This window comes from Ranitomeya imitator, chromosome 2, assembly GCF_032444005.1.
Source record: "Ranitomeya imitator isolate aRanImi1 chromosome 2, aRanImi1.pri, whole genome shotgun sequence".
NCBI lineage: Eukaryota > Metazoa > Chordata > Amphibia > Anura > Dendrobatidae > Ranitomeya > Ranitomeya imitator.
In genome coordinates this window covers 718,968,598-718,980,997 of record NC_091283.1, presented here as the reverse complement: position 1 = coordinate 718,980,997, position 12,400 = coordinate 718,968,598, and positions in this window count along the sequence as shown.

Here is a 12,400-nt window from a genome sequence, read left to right as displayed (position 1 = left end):
AATATGACCCGACGTATTAAAATGGGATTTTAGCTACCGTGTTTTATTTGAATACCTATTTCATTATTAAACTGTATGTGAACATGGTTGATCATAAACAAATGAAAAATGAAATTAAAACTTATTTTGTATTTATTTTTTTCAGAAAAAGGTTACACGGGCTGTTTGCAATTATGTTCACTTTATAGCATTCTGCACACAAATAACAAACAAGCTTTAGATTTCTATTACTATAACATGTAATCTAAATATAACTTTGTTAACATGTTTTATAAAACAACAAATGAAAAATAATGAAAACTTTCGTTTATCTTTTCTATCTTTAAAAAGGTTAAACAGGTTCATGCATTTTGCAGTGAACACAATAATAAAACACATGTCCTTTACATAGATATTTTGCACACCCAGCATATGTCAGATTTGTTTTATTGTCACAAGAAGATGGACAGAAGCTACATCTCTTCCTTTTTCCGCCGGTAGCGTTTCTGGTGGAGGCCTTGGAGTCTCTTTCTTGAGCATGCTGCTGGACACTCTTCACAATGGCTGCTGCTCCTTCACTTCTGGGGTTTACTTATCTGGTTTCGATATATGGCCTAAATAGGGATTTTCCTAATTCTTCAATAAAAATTCTTCTTTTTTGCAGCGTATTTCCGTTCAAATTGGGGTTGATTTCTCTCCATAGAACAAATGCGTTGAATTCCGAACAGAGGCGTAGCTAGGGTTTTGGCTCAGAGGGGCGAAGCTTCTGAGTGGGCTCCTAACCAGGTAACCTTGATTAAAACTCGGTGATGCACTCTAATAGTGGAGGAGAACCTCAGCAGATGACCGTGCTGTTACTGAAGATAATCTCTATATAACGACCAACATGGATACTACCGCCATGTGGCCAGTGGCAGATACCAGCCCTACAGAACATATAAGAGATCACTGCACAGTTACAGATAAAGTCTTACCGCTGACGTTTTTTATGATGGAGTCGTCACTTTTCCCGTCTTTTCCATCTGGCCCAGACCGACATGACAACTTCTCCCAGCAACGATGCGGGTGCAGAAAATACAACAAAGACATGTTTAACTTCTCATATTCCAGCACCCATCGATTCCCAACCTGCACAAACTCCTCATCCTACTGATATCCCAATACTAAGCCCCTGCTGCCGTATGTGTCCTTATTACTGCCCCTGGTACCCCAATACTGAGCCGCTGCTGCCCTATGTGACCCTATTACTGCACCTGATATCCCAATACTGAGCCACTGCTGCAGTATGTGTCCCTATTACTGCCCTTGGTACCCCAATACTGAGCGCTGCTGCCGTATGTGTCCCTATTACTGCCCCTGATACCCCAATACTGAGCGCTGCTGCCGTATGTGTCCCTATTACTGCCCTTGATACCCCAATACTGAGCCTCTGCTGCCGTATGTGTCCTTATTACTGCACCTGATACCCCAATACTGAGCCGCTGCTGCCGTATGTGTCCCTATTTCTACCCCTGATACCCCAATACTGAGCCTCTGCTGCTGCCGTATGTGTCCCTATTACTGCACCTGATATCAAAATACTGAGCTGCTGCTGACGTATGTGTCCCTATTTCTCCACCTGATACCCCAATACTGAGCCGCTGCTGCCATGTGTCCCTATTACTACACCTGATGCCCAATACTGAGCCTCTGCTGCTGCCGTATGTGTCCCTATTACTACACCTGATACCCCAATACTGACCCACTGCTGCCGTATGTGTCCCTATTACTGCACCTGATACCCCAATACTGACCCACTGCTGCCGTATGTGTCCCTATTACTGCCCCTGATACCCCAATACTGAGCCACTGCTGCCGTATGTGTCCCTATTACTGCCCTTGATACCCCAATACTGACCCACTGCTGCCATATGTGTCCCTATTACTGCCCCCGATGCCCCAATACTGACCCGCTGCTGCTGTATGTGTCCCTATTACTGCCCCTGATACCCCAATACTGAGCGGCTGCTGCCGTATGAGTCCTTATTACTGCACCTGATACTGAAATACTGAACCGCTGCTGCTGTATGTGTCCCTATTACTGCCCCTGATACCCCAATACTGACCCACTGCTGCCGTATGTGTCCCTATTACTGCCCCTGATACCCCAATACTAACCCACTGCTGCCGTATGTGTCCCTATTACTGCCCTTGATACCCCAATACTGACCCACTGCTGCCATATGTGTCCCTATTACTGCCCCCGATGCCCCAATACTGACCCGCTGCTGCTGTATGTAACATAGTAACATAGTAACATAGTTAGTAAGGCCGAAAAAAGACATTTGTCCATCCAGTTCAGCCTATATTCCATCATAATAAATACCCAGATCTACGTCCTTCTACAGAACCTAATAATTGTATGATACAATATTGTTCTGCTCCAGGAAGACATCCAGGCCTCTCTTGAACCCCTCGACTGAGTTCGCCATCACCACCTCCTCAGGCAAGCAATTCCAGATTCTCACTGCCCTTACAGTAAAGAATCCTCTTCTATGTTGGTGGAAAAACCTTCTCTCCTCCAGACGCAAAGAATGCCCCCTTGTGCCCGTCACCTTCCTTGGTATAAACAGATCCTCAGCGAGATATTTGTATTGTCCCCTTATATACTTATACATGGTTATTAGATCGCCCCTCAGTCGTCTTTTTTCTAGACTAAATAATCCTAATTTCGCTAATCTATCTGGGTATTGTAGTTCTCCCATCCCCTTTATTAATTTTGTTGCCCTCCTTTGTACTCTCTCTAGTTCCATTATATCCTTCCTGAGCACCGGTCCCTATTACTGCCCCTGATACCCCAATACTGAGCGGCTGCTGCCATATGAGTCCTTATTACTGCACCTGATACTGAAATACTGAACCGCTGCTGCCGTATGTGTCCCTATTACTGCCTCTGCTGTGTGGTTCTGTGTGCCCTCTAAATTCTAAGGCACCCCTCTATAATATAGTAATGCCAGGTGCAAGTGCCCTAGAAAACAGTGCCCATATTTTGCCCCCTAGAAAGTAATATTGTCCTATATTGTGTGCACCTTTGATAGTCACAGTAACATGAGTTCCCCTATAACAAAAATTGCCCACTTTACATTTAATAATGTCCCGAGTCTGCCCCTTGTACAGCTCCCCTATACACAGCATGATGCTCTCTTATACACAGTATAATGCACCCACACAGCATACTGACCCCTTAGTAGCCTCCAAACTGATGGCTCCAACACTGTAATCCCGACACTGTATGATGCCCCTCTAGATACCCTCCATATAGTATAATGCACCAGATCGTACTCAATGTTGTATAATGCACCAGATAGTCCTCAATATAGTATAATGCACCCCCCCCCATAGGCAGACTCTATAGCACAAGGCAGCACCCATAGGCAGACTCTGTAGTATAAGGCAGCACCCCATAGGCATACCCTGTAGTACAAGGTAGCACCGCATGCAGACCCTGTAGTGTAAATCAGCACCCCCTATAGGCAGACCCTGTAGTATAAGACAGCACTCCTACAGGCAGACCCTGTACTATAAGGCAGCACCCCTATAGGCAGATCCTGTAGTATAAAACAGCACCACCATAGGCAGACCCTGCAGTATAAGGCAGCACCCCTATAGGCAGACCCTGTAGTATAATGCAGACCCCCAAAGGCAGACCCTGTAGTATAAGGCAGCACCCCATAGGCAGACCCTGTAGTATAATGCAGACCCCCTATAGGCAGGCCCTGTAGTATAAGGCAGAGCCCCCATAGGCAGACCCTGTAGCATTAGGCAGATCCCCCCATAGGCAGACCCTGTAGTATTAGGCAGACCCCCCATAGGCAGACACTGTAGCAATAGGCAGACCACCATAGGCAGACCTTGTAGTATTAGGAAGACCCCCATATGCAGACCCTGTAGCATAAGGCAGACCCCCAATAGGCAGACCCTGTAATATTAGGCAGACTCCCTATATGCAGACCCTTTAGTATTAGACCGACCCCCAGATAGGCAGATTCTGTACTATAAGGCAGCACCCCTTAAAAAAATAAATAAATGCTCACCTCTTCTTCCTGGTTCCTGTGCTGCTCTGAGCTCCTGCTTGTCTCCTGACAGTGGACGCCGGGCAGTGATGTAATCGCTCCTGCTGTCAGCATCGCCGACATCAGACGCTGACAGGGGGATGATGGGAGAAGGAGTGCAGAGCTCCTTCCCTCATCATTGCAGTCAGCTGTATCAGCTAAATGCCGGTACAGCTGACCTTGCGATGATGGGCGGGGGACCCACTGCTGGCACCGGGCCCCCCTGCCTGCTCATGGGCCTGATAGCGGCCGGGCGGCAGAGCGGGGAGATCGATTTTCCCTGCTCTTCGCAGAAGGTAACTATCGGTTACAGTAGCGTAGCTCCGGGTGGGCCCCTCAGAGCACCTGGCCCGGGGTGCCCGCACCCTCTGCCCCCCCGGTAGCTACACTACTGATGCCGAAACATCCAGAATGTTGTAAAATATTATCATTGGCCAACGATTAGTTTTGCGTTTGCATGTGTATGATGATATTGCTTGATTTAGTGTATCAACTGCCCCTTTTGTGGCATTATAATCTAATATCATATCCGGCATTCTGTCTTCTTGACTACTTATTGCATTGTCATGGTGCATTCTGCTCACTAGAATTACATGTTTATTTTTTGGGGGGAACTGTTTTATCTCCAGTAAAGTAAAAAGTAGAACTATGCACATCTATTTTACTAATGATACCTTGCGGCAGTTCTGGCATGTTTTTCTTTATAGCACCCAGCATGGTAAGTTGTCTTTTTCGCAACATTTGGCCCAGTTGGTAGGATGTGAAAAAGTTGTCACATGTCCTTTTAGTCCATAAGTCAAATCAAGAACAACTCGCATACCATGATTTTTCTTGTCACAAAGTGTCCATATCTTGATGCCGTACTTGATGCCTTAGTACTCTAGAAATCTCATTAAATCTTTCAAGAGACATTGTAGCTCTAAATATGTGGTGACCGGTTTTGGAATTCCACAAACTTTTAGTTGATTTACCATAATATTTGTATATTCCTGCTAAAAGAAGTAAACCAATATAAGCATTTAGAGCTGCCACATCTAATTTGTTCCATTTATCACCATAAACTACTTGTCCCTCAATGTTTGTCATTTGTATTATAATATTTAGGATAGTCATATTTAAGAGCAATGCGAATGCTGATCCTATATCAGATATTCTTGATATAGCGTAGCTAGTAGGACCAGGAGTAGCTTTTATGATATTTTCAGAGGACAATCTACCAGCATGACTTGGCTGCAAGTTCCAAATTACATCCTTGTTTTTAGAATGGATTTCTTGCATCTGACTAGTTGTCTGGGTATCATGTTCCTCTTCATATTCCACTTCAGAATCAGAATATTCAGCATTGCTTTCCCCATCACTCATGTGGTCCTCATCTTCAGACACATTTTCCTGTGGGATATCATCTTCTGAATCAGAGGCATTGACAAGCTCTTCCAATTCAGTGTCATTCAATAGATGTTTTCGAAACATTTTTATCCAAATTTGGAAATTATGCACAGTCACACCTTGCACAGGGTAGAGTCAACACTATGAAATAAAAAACAAAACAAAAACGAACTATACAAATAAATAACAATAAAAGAGAAAAAAATCTATAACTAGTTTCACAGCAAAAAGAGCTTATATACTACAGTAAGGGCCTCATCGCTCTCCCACCTATGAAGAAAGTGCAGTGTGACTCGCGTTTGTGATGTTGCAGCATGTGTGATGGGGCCCTAAAACAGACCCTGTTTAAATCTGTACTCAGTGCTCATCCATGCAATCAATATATCACAGCAGTGAGAATACACCCCTTTCTAGACAAACATTCAGTGTACACAAGCCTAAGGGTACCGTCACACAGTGGCACTTTTGTCACTAGGACGGCATGATCCGTGATGTTCCAGAGATATCCTTACGATCTCGCTGTGTCTGACACACTACTGCGATCAGGGACCCCGCTGAGAATCCTACGTCGTAGCAGATCGTTTGAAACTTTATTTTGTCGCTGGATCTCCCGCTGACATAGCTGAATCGGCGTGTGTAACCCGATATTTACCCTGGTTACCAGTGTAAATGTAAAAATAAAAAACACTACATACTTACATTCCCGGTGTCTGGTCATGTCCCTCGCCTTCAGCTTCCCGCACTGACTGGTGAGCGCCGGCCAGCCGTAAAGTACAGCAGTGACGTCTGTTGTGAATTCTGTGGCTGAGTTCACTTCTGTGGTCACAAGTGGTATTGCAGTCTCTGGGCTTCCTCCCTCAGGTGTTTTGGTGAGCTCGTTGGCTGCCTTGCTATTTAGCTCCACCTGAGTCTGTCTTCCTTGCTCCTTGTCAATGTTCCAGTGTTGGATCTGAGCTACTGCATCTTTCCTTGGGCCTGCTGCTCTGCTAGATAAGTGCTTCTAGTTTGTTTACTGTTTTTTCTGTCCAGCTTGCTATTAACTTTTGCTGGAAGCTCTGAGAAGCAAAGGGGTGCACCGCCGTGCTGTTAGTTCGGCACGGTGGGTCTTTTTTGCCCCTTTGCGTGGTTTTCGTTTTAGGGTTTTTTGTAGACTGCATAGTTCTCTTTGCTATCCTCGCTCTGTCTAGAATATCGGGCCTCACTTTGCTGAATCTATTTCATTCCTACGTTTGTCTTTTCATCTTGCTAACAGTCATTATATGTGGGGGGCTGCCTATTCCTTTGGGGTATTTCTCTGAGGTAAGTCAGGCTTGTATTTCTATCTTCAGGCTAGTCAGCTCCTCAGGCAGTGCCGAGTTGCATAGGTAGTTGTTAGGCGCAATCCACTGCTGCTTATAGTTGTGTGAGGATAGATCAGGTACTGCAGTCTACAGAGATTCCACGTCTCAGAGCTCGTCCTATTGTTTTTGGTTATTGCCAGATCTCTGTATGTGCGCTGATTACTGCACGCTGTGTTGCCTGATTGCCAGCCTCAACAGTACAAGGAGCCACACCAATGATTCCCAATAGAGGGAAAAAAGAAATCCTGACATCATTTTTTTTTCTTAGCTCTGTCTTCAGTCTTTTTTTTCCCCTAGACATTAGAGTGCTTCAGGACACAGCTGTGGACATGGATATTCAGGCTCTGTGCTCCTCAATGGATAATCTCGTTGTAAATGTACAAAAGATTCAAGATACTATTGATCAGAAATCGATGCTAGAACCAAGAATTCCGATTCCTGATTTGTTTTTTGGTGACAGAACTAAGTTCCTGAGCTTCAGAAATAATTGTAAGCTATTTTTGGCCTTGAAACCTCATTCTTCTGGTAATCCTATTCAACAGGTTTTGATTATTATTTCTTTTTTGCGCGGCGACCCACAGGACTGGGCGTTTTCTCTTACACCAGGAGATTCTGCATTGAGTAATGTTGATGCATTTTTCCAGGCGCTGGGATTGCTTTACGATGAGCCTAATTCAGTGGATCAAGCTGAGAAAAATCTGCTGGCTTTATGCCAGGGTCAGGATGATGTAGAAGTATATTGTCAGAAATTTAGGAAATGGTCAGTACTCACTCTGTGGAATGAATCTGCACTAGCGGCTTTGTTCAGAAAGGGTCTCTCTGAAGCTCTTAAGGATGTAATGGTGGGATTTCCTATGCCTGCTGGTTTGAATGAGTCTATGTCCTTGGCCATTCAGATCGGTCGTCGCTTGCGCGAGCGTAAATCTGTGCACCATCTGGCGGTATTGTCTGAGAGTAAGCCTGAGCCTATGCAGTGCGACAGGACTATGACTAAAGTAGAACGGCACGAACACAGACGTCTGAACAGACTGTGTTTCTATTGTGGTGATTCTACTCATGCTATTTCTAATTGTCCTAAACGCACTAGGCGGTTCGATAGCTCTGCCGTTATTGGTACTGTACAGTCCAAATTCCTTTTGTCCATTACCTTAATGTGCTCTTTGTCATCATATTCTGTCATGGCGTTTGTGGATTCAGGCGCTGCCCTGAATCTGATGGATTTGGATTATGCTAAACGTTGTGGATTTTTCTTGGAGCCTTTGCGGTGTCCTATTCCGTTGAGAGGAATTGATGCTACACCTTTGGCCAAGAATAAGCCTCAGTACTGGGCCCAGCTGACCATGTGCATGGCTCCTGCACATCAGGAAGTTATTCGCTTTTTGGTACTGCATAATTTGCATGATGTGGTCGTGTTGGGGTTGCCATGGCTACAAACCCATAATCCAGTATTGGATTGGAACTCTATGTCGGTAACCAGCTGGGGTTGTCAGGGAGTACATGGTGATGTTCCATTTTTGTCTATTTCGTCATCCATTCCTTCTGACATCCCAGAGTTCTTGTCGGACTTTCAGGATGTATTTGAAGAGTCCAAGTCTGATGCCCTACCTCCGCATAGGAATTGTGATTGTGCTATCGATTTGATTCCTGGTAGTAAATTCCCTAAGGGTCGTTTATTTAATTTGTCCGTACCTGAACACACCGCTATGCGCAGTTATGTGAAGGAGTCCCTGGAGAAGGGACATATTCGCCCATCGTCGTCACCATTGGGAGCAGGGTTCTTTTTTGTAGCCAAGAAGGATGGTTCGCTAAGACCGTGTATTGATTACCGCCTTCTTAATAAGATCACTGTTAAGTTTCAGTATCCCTTGCCATTGATTTCTGACTTGTTTGCTCGGATTAAGGGGGCTAGTTGGTTTACTAAGATTGATCTTCGTGGTGCGTATAATCTGGTGAGAATCAGGCAGGGAGATGAATGGAAAACGGCATTTAATACGCCCGAGGGTCATTTTGAGTATCTGGTGATGCCGTTCGGACTTGCCAATGCTCCATCTGTTTTTCAGTCTTTTATGTATGACATTTTCCGTGAGTATCTGGATAAATTCTTGATTGTTTACTTGGATGACATTTTGATCTTCTCAGATGATTGGGAGTCTCATGTGAAGCAAGTCAGAATGGTTTTCCAGGTACTGCGTGCTAATTCCTTGTTCGTGAAGGGATCAAAGTGTCTCTTCGGTGTGCAGAAAGTTTCATTTTTGGGGTTCATCTTTTCCCCTTCTACTATCGAGATGGATCCGGTTAAGGTTCAGGCCATCCAGGATTGGACTCAGCCGACATCTCTAAAAAGTCTGCAGAAATTCCTGGGCTTTGCTAATTTTTATCGTCGCTTCATCTGTAATTTTTCTAGCATTGCCAGACCATTGACCGATTTGACCAAGAAGGGTGCTGATTTGGTTAATTGGTCTTCTGCTGCCGTGGAAGCTTTTCAGGAGTTGAAGCGTCGTTTTTGCTGTGCCCCTGTGTTGTGTCAACCTGATGTTTCTCTTCCGTTCCAGGTCGAGGTTGATGCTTCTGAGATTGGTGCAGGGGCGGTTTTGTCACAGAGAGGTTCTGGTTGCTCAGTGTTCAAACCATGTGCTTTCTTTTCCAGGAAATTTTCTGCTGCTGAGCGTAATTATGATGTGGGCAACCGAGAGTTGCTGGCCATGAAGTGGGCATTCGAGGAGTGGCGTCATTGGCTTGAGGGTGCTAAGCATCGCGTGGTGGTTTTGACTGATCATAAGAACCTTACTTATCTTGAGTCTGCCAAGCGCTTGAATCCTAGACAGGCCCGTTGGTCGTTATTTTTTGCTCGTTTTGATTTTGTGATTTCATACCTTCCGGGCTCTAAAAATGTGAAGGCGGATGCTCTGTCTAGGAGTTTTGTGCCCGACTCTCCGGGGTTATCTGAGCCGGCGAGTATCCTCAAGGAAGGAGTCATTGTGTCTGCCATCTCCCCTGATTTGCGGAGAGTGTTGCAGAAATTTCAGGCTAATAAACCTGATCGTTGTCCGGCCGAGAAACTGTTCGTCCCTGATAGGTGGACTAGTAAAGTTATCTCTGAACTTCATTGTTCGGTGCTGGCCGGTCATCCAGGAATCTTTGGTACCAGGGAGTTGGTTGCTAGATCCTTCTGGTGGCCATCTCTGTCACGGGATGTGCGTGCTTTTGTGCAGTCCTGTGGAATTTGTGCTAGGGCTAAGCCCTGCTGTTCACGTGCCAGTGGGTTGCTTTTGCCCTTGCCGGTCCCGAAGAGGCCTTGGACACATATTTCGATGGATTTCATTTCTGACCTTCCCGTTTCTCAAAAAATGTCGGTCATTTGGGTGGTCTGTGATCGCTTTTCTAAAATGGTCCATCTGGTGCCCTTGGTTAAATTGCCTTCCTCCTCTGATTTGGTGCCTTTGTTCTTCCAGCATGTGGTTCGTTTACATGGCATTCCTGAGAATATTGTTTCTGACAGAGGTTCCCAGTTTGTCTCGAGGTTCTGGCGAGCCTTTTGTGGTAGGATGGGCATTGACCTATCTTTTTCCTCGGCCTTCCATCCTCAGACTAATGGCCAGACCGAACGAACCAATCAGACCTTGGAAACATATCTGAGATGTTTTGTTTCCGCTGACCAGGATGATTGGGTGTCATTTTTGCCGTTGGCTGAGTTCGCCCTTAATAATCGGGCCAGCTCGGCTACCTTGGTCTCTCCATTTTTCTGCAATTCTGGGTTCCATCCTCGTTTCTCTTCAGGACAGGTTGAGTCTTCGGACTGTCCTGGTGTGGATTATGTGGTGGACAGGTTGCAGCAGATCTGGACTCAGGTAGTGGACAATTTGACCTTGTCCCAGGAGAAGGCTCAGCTTTTCGCTAATCGCAGACGCCGTGTGGGACCCCGACTTCGTGTTGGGGATCTGGTTTGGTTATCTTCTCGTCATATTCCTATGAAGGTTTCCTCTCCTAAATTTAAACCTCGTTTTATTGGTCCGTATAGGATTTCTGAGATTCTCAATCCGGTGTCTTTTCGTCTGACCCTCCCAGACTCCTTTTCCATACATAATGTATTCCATAGGTCGTTGTTGAGGAGATACGTGGCACCTATGGTTCCATCTGTGGAGCCTCCTGCCCCTGTTTTGGTGGAGGGGGAATTGGAGTATATTGTGGAGAAGATTTTGGATTCTCGTGTCTCTAGACGGAAACTCCAGTATCTGGTCAAATGGAAGGGTTATGCTCAGGAGGATAATTCCTGGGTTTTTGCCTCTGATGTCCATGCCCCAGATCTTGTTCGTGCCTTTCATGTGGCTCATCCTGGTTGGCCTGGGGGTTCTGGTGAGGGTTCGGTGACCCCTCCTCAAGGGGGGGGTACTGTTGTGAATTCTGTGGCTGAGTTCACTTCTGTGGTCACAAGTGGTATTGCAGTCTCTGGGCTTCCTCCCTCAGGTGTTTTGGTGAGCTCGTTGGCTGCCTTGCTATTTAGCTCCACCTGAGTCTGTCTTCCTTGCTCCTTGTCAATGTTCCAGTGTTGGATCTGAGCTACTGCATCTTTCCTTGGGCCTGCTGCTCTGCTAGATAAGTGCTTCTAGTTTGTTTACTGTTTTTTCTGTCCAGCTTGCTATTAACTTTTGCTGGAAGCTCTGAGAAGCAAAGGGGTGCACCGCCGTGCTGTTAGTTCGGCACGGTGGGTCTTTTTTGCCCCTTTGCGTGGTTTTCGTTTTAGGGTTTTTTGTAGACTGCATAGTTCTCTTTGCTATCCTCGCTCTGTCTAGAATATCGGGCCTCACTTTGCTGAATCTATTTCATTCCTACGTTTGTCTTTTCATCTTGCTAACAGTCATTATATGTGGGGGGCTGCCAATTCCTTTGGGGTATTTCTCTGAGGTAAGTCAGGCTTGTATTTCTATCTTCAGGCTAGTCAGCTCCTCAGGCAGTGCCGAGTTGCATAGGTAGTTGTTAGGCGCAATCCACTGCTGCTTATAGTTGTGTGAGGATAGATCAGGTACTGCAGTCTACAGAGATTCCACGTCTCAGAGCTCGTCCTATTGTTTTTGGTTATTGCCAGATCTCTGTATGTGCGCTGATTACTGCACGCTGTGTTGCCTGATTGCCAGCCATAACAGACGTCACCGCTCTGCTTTCCGGCTGTCCGGCGCTCATTGTCAGTGCAGGGAAGCACAGCGCCGAGGGACGCGACAGGAATGTAAGTATGTAGTGTTTGTTTTTTTTATGTTTACGCTGGTAACCAGGGTAAACGACTTACTAAACTGACAGATACACTAATGGAAAGTAACAATGTTTAACAACTAGAAAAAACCCCCATAAAAAGATATAAACTTTATTAAATAACAAAAAATAGAAAAAGTAAGTATAAAAACCTACAAAAAAAACCCTATCTAATACACACAGTCCTCAAGGGGAAAGAACTATAATCCCCTACAAATAACCTTTATACACACTGGTAGAGTACAAATAGCCTAATAGATGTGTGACGCAACAATTCGTGATATAAGGAAGCAGCTGTAAGGGTGAATAGATGTAGGTGAAAATGTCCCTACAGGCTATACAGAATATTAATGCCTACGC